Genomic DNA, 5,247 nt, shown 5'->3' with positions numbered 1-5,247 from the left:
ATATAGAACACTCATATTGATAACATGACTTGACCCATTTAACTGTTTACTGGATAAAAAAAGAAATAAAAATAATAAAAAACGTAGAAGGACTTTTTTAATTCAATGTGAATCGACGACCTATTTATTTATTATCTTTATGCATAAAGAAAAATTAAACATAATTTTTTGGATTAAAAAAAAAAAAGAAAAAGAAACAACTTACTGACAATTACAGATTTCTTGTCTGGTCGTAAGAGTCCACCGAATATTCTACTATTAAATCAGAGATCATTTGATATTTTAGATTTGGAATCTAATATGAAGAGAGAAGAGAAGACAGACTCATTACAGTAAGAAAAAAGATGTGGGAGGGGGGGGGGGCGGGTGCCCCATAAGAAACTGAGCATGAGAACCAAATGAATTGAAAGGTTCATGTTTGGTTCGAGAAGAGATTGAGTTTTGAGAAGATAATCTACTTTCATTAAGTGATTTATTAGACAATCGAAAATAGAGGATCTTGAGTACTATTCGAAATTCATAAGAACTATGTGAGGGGGGTCGCTGTTGAATGGTTGGAAAAAACCCAGGCCCGATCTTACATAAAATAGAAATGGAAAGCATATGAGTTTCGAGTAGGGTACTCTGAGATTGAACGAGAAATTTTGAATTTGATTAATTTGACTTATAAGAATTTTGAACAATTAGATAATTACAAAAATGAAACTATTTAGTTTGAACAACAAAGAGCCGTTAATCAAATTGGATAGCAAGTTTTCCAACAAGCCTTACAAGGAGCTCTAGCATAAAGGGGACACCGAGTAGGGAGATACTTGCCTCAAGAAGATAAACTATATTAATACCCATTAGACCAAGGATAGACGGTTCCTTCTGTAGAATTGTTATATGTTACAAGAGTAATGTGCTATGACTAGTTTATTTTTATAGGGATAATTACTGTTGCCCCCTTGTAGTTTGATTTTATTACTAATAAAACCATGTTCTTTACGAAATTACTGTTGCCCCCTTTCTTATAACGGTGTTAAGTAGCCATTAAGTTTGAATATGTAATGTCTAATTTGCCTTTCATTAAAATTAAGAAATCAAAAGACGATGCTACCCCATTTATAAAAACCAGATTAAATGTCAATTTTACCCTAAACTTCATTAATTTTGAATTAATGAAATTGGTAAAATCCAAATCCAATTTGGTTCCCACCTTGACTAAACTTTATTTATTTTGAATTCATTTATTTTAAATTAAAGAAATGGGCAAAATCCAAATCCAATTTGGTTTTCCGCCTTCGCTAAGCTTAATTTATTTTGTATTAAATAAATGACACATTTTGAATTAAAGAAATGGGCAAAATCCAAATTTGATTTGGTTTCCCACCTTCACTAAACTTCATTTATTTTGAATTAAAGAAATGAGCAAAATCCAAATTCAATTTAGTTTCCCACCTTCACTAAACTTCATTTAGTTTGAAGATATTTTATATGATGTCCAGTTTCCAATTTGAGTTGAATTCTATTTTCCTTCCTCTTCGGTTTCTGTTTGAGTTTTATCCAATCATTCTTTTTTTATTTGGTGGTTTTTTTTTTTTTTTTTAGAATAAAACGTATTATAGTCACTTTTTTATCCACAGTTAATTAAGGGTACTAGCAAGGAACGATTTCTCGTTCGTTTTGCCCGGTTCGCCAGGCGGCAAACTGGGCGGATTTCGCCGACACCATGACCGGCGATATTGCTGGATTCCCTTCCTGTGTAGGGTTCTCTGTCGTGTTTCGTGTGTTCGTGGTACAATCCACACCATGCTTGGATGGTGTGGATTGCATAAGCACGCTGGTTTATAATTTGGTCAATCACTGTTTGTCGATGATGATAATTTCTAAGGCTTGTTTCTCAAACATTCGCAGTGGCCGCCTGAGAGCTTTCGCCTTCGCCGGGCTTGAGAGCTTGTGCTGCTTCTATCCTTCCTTGGATGTCTGAGACTCAAAGTGTTTGTATTTCCCCCTGTATCTGCTCATTGTCTACATCAATCTTTCTATCTCAATGTTTGTTCTACAATGTTTAAGAACCAAACGAGGAAAATGCCGAGTTTAATTTTTGATGGTTTTAATTTGTTGAATTTCACTTGTTACTTCTAGGGTTTTGGTTTTGATTTGTCCGGATGTGTTCAGGCACAGTCGTTGATTTCTTTCTTTCTCTCTTTCTACTTCAGTTTTACACCATGGCCGGCAGCTGCTGTTTCTTTTTATTTCTCTCTTTCTTTCTTCTTCTTCTCCGGCAACATTGCCGCTGCTATTTATGTTTCTTTCTCTTTTTCATTCTTCTTCTTCTCCAGCAACGATCTGGAAGGATGAGGATGTGGTTTCGCCGGAAAAATTGTCGAAATAAAAAATGCACCGAAACCCAATATTACAACATTTGTACTACTGTAACTTGGCAAAAGGGTAAATAAGTAAAGAGATAAGTATAAGGGTATTTTGGGGTTTTTGAAAAAATATAAAAATGCCACATCATCAATAAACTAATGGAACTTAACGGTGGGGGGGCAATAGTAATTGTAGACAAAGTTAAAGGTTGGATTAGTAAATTTGAAAAGTACGGGGATACAGGTAGTAATAAAATCAAAGTACAGGAGGCCAATAATAATTATCCCATTTTTCTAATATCAGAGTAATGTTACAAAGGAAATAATGACAATCCATCCATAAGAGAAAAGTAAAGTTTCTCATATAATTAAATGCGAAACATCTAGCATTTAATATACTTTCCAAGGGTGGATTCGGTTTTGGAATATTTTTTTTTTAACAAAAAATACCTTAACCTTCTTGTCCACGAGATCTTTTGATCCCAAACTTTTTGTAATAACTCTTTAAATACTTCAATAAAGTTCAAGTGGTAAGCAGCTTGGTCCGCTTAAGCAAGGTTCCAGTATCGAAACCTTGTCGATGCAAAAAATTGCTGGGAGATTCACCCACCACAGCCAAGTGTGCGACTCGGGTTGAACGAAGGATTAATTAGGGCAAAGCCTTGGAAACTGGGGTTGGCAAACAAAAAAAAACGTCACCGTAAAAAATCTTGTCCACAGTTGATTGGTCAAAATGGTGTTTTTTTGTGTGGTCAAATTGATCAACGTGTTCAAGGCTTAAGGGTCTGTTTGATTACATGAATCTGGAGATTTCAAATATCTAGATTTTCAAATTTATAGTCATAATTTTTAAAGTTAACTGTTTGGTCAACGTGATTTTTGAGAATGTGCAAATGTTTAATGTTTTTATATTAAGGGTGAAATCTTTAGATTATGGATTTTAACCCATACCTATAAATTCTAGATCACATTTTTAGTGTAAAAAGATGAGTCTCTAGAGATTTCATGAATTCAAAAATTTTCACAATCAAACGGTGTAAATCTCGCCTAGAGATTTAAAGTCTCTGGATTCATGTAACCAAACAAAGCCTGAAGTATTGACTCATATACCTTTGTACTGGCTGATACATATTCAAATTATAATCATATGATACAATATAAGCCAATATATCGCTGGATTTGGATTTTTTTTGTTTGGTTTTTTCATATCATTTTTCACCTATCTCAATGCACCGGCTGATATGTGATATTGATCGGTCTCCTTTTTAAAAATAAGTGATTTATCATAGATCCAATAAAGCGATATAGATCGGATGATACGGCTCAAAACATGTGATACGATAATACGTATTTTATTTTTTTACGTCAACACTCAACAGCAATACGTATAAAAAAAATGTATTTATTTGCCGATGTATACTGAATCGTGTTGAACCACATCGATACATGTCGATATGTAACAAACCAGACCCAAAAGAGTGGAAAACAAGGGTTTCTTCGCCATAGGTGGAACTCAACTCTCTCGATAGAGCATAGTTGTCTAGGCAATGCCAAATCAAGGGCCTGAGGCCATGGTCTCCTCAATTAAAGTTGATAAGTCGGTCGCCTCAGGCCATTATGAGTTCGAGGCAACGACTCGGAGACTCCTCGGACGCAATTTACCCCTACGCGACCGCATTTGTGGGTTTTAAAATCATAATTTATTTTATTCCAAATCAAAGGCAAAAAACGAATTGAAAAGTAGATTCCAATAAAAAATAATATAATGGGTGAATGGTTATAGAAGTGTTACATATGATCATTTATAACATTAAATCATTTAAAAGAAAAAGAAAAAATGAGATTTCACTCAACTAAGTTGATATCGAGCCCTAACCATTTGAGAGTCGATATCGAGCCCTAAGCCCCTAAACTAATATCTCTTCTTTGAGTTCTCTTTGCCTCTCCCTCTGCTACTCTCTTCTTCTCCGACTCCGACGACCACTAGCGCCACCGGCGACGGAACCTTTGGACTCGATTTTTGTTTTTCGTCAACCAAAATTCCACCGTGCAGGCTTGCAGTAGCCAACCTCTGGTAGCGGCAACCTCCAAAGCAGCAACGTGCAACTCTCTTTCTTTCACTGTGCGACTCATTGTTGCGGTTGCAGGCTTGTAGCGAGTCGGCGACCAAGTTGCAGCGGATTCCGGTAACTTTGGTTACCATCCCAGGCGACGATATGTCCCCGGAATGCTTTATTTTTTTATTTGTAACAATTCTTCTTCATTGAATTTGTTCCATCTCTGTTTCATCTACCTTATTGTATCATTGTAATGATTCTTTTATTATCTGGTGATTCTGGTGTACGTGTGTCTCTTTTTTCTTTTGTTGTTTGGTTTTTTCTGATAGATCAACAACTTGGTATCTTGATTCTTGTTAATAATAGTATGATACTTGTAATTTACTTAGGAACTACTATGTGTGGTTTGTAGCATGATGGATGATTTGAGGTAGGCTAAATGACTAATATTAGTTTTTTTTTTTTTTAATTATTTATAAAATAAGTTTATAATGAATTAGTGTATGAGATGTACACCGAAAAGTAAAAATTTCACCTAAAATTGTCAAGGCGTCGCCGACGCCTTGGCGTCCTGGCGGCATTAGAGGGTCTGAGGCAGTTGGAGCTCATAAGGCGGTCGCCTTGGGCACTGAGGCTTTGCCTCAGACGCCTCGCACCGTGAGATGACCGTCTTATGGGATTTAAAAGAATTACTATTTTTTATTCCAAATCAAAGGCCAAAAAATAAATTAGCCATTACATTCAAATTATGAATAATCTTAATGGTTGAATGCTTATATAAATGTTACATGGAATACATGGATCATTTGTAACATTAATTCATTAACCAAAAAAAA

General features: G+C 35.1%; 1 non-coding gene across 1 annotated transcript; it reads left to right on the top strand.

The window, feature by feature from the left end:
* The first annotated feature begins 1,850 nt into the window (after window positions 1-1,850).
* On the top strand, window positions 1,851-1,973 carry LOC149023575 (small nucleolar RNA SNORD14). Its single transcript, XR_016171968.1, has one exon. It is a non-coding gene; the product is annotated as a small nucleolar RNA SNORD14 (small nucleolar RNA).
* The last annotated feature ends 3,274 nt before the right edge of the window (window positions 1,974-5,247 follow it).

This window comes from Hakea prostrata, chromosome 2, assembly GCF_041222555.1.
Source record: "Hakea prostrata isolate BN-2017 chromosome 2, UWA_Hpros_2, whole genome shotgun sequence".
In the NCBI taxonomy this organism is placed as follows: domain Eukaryota; kingdom Viridiplantae; phylum Streptophyta; class Magnoliopsida; order Proteales; family Proteaceae; genus Hakea; species Hakea prostrata.
Note: the sequence above shows the minus strand (reverse complement) of the source record. Positions and strands in the feature narration are given on the sequence as shown.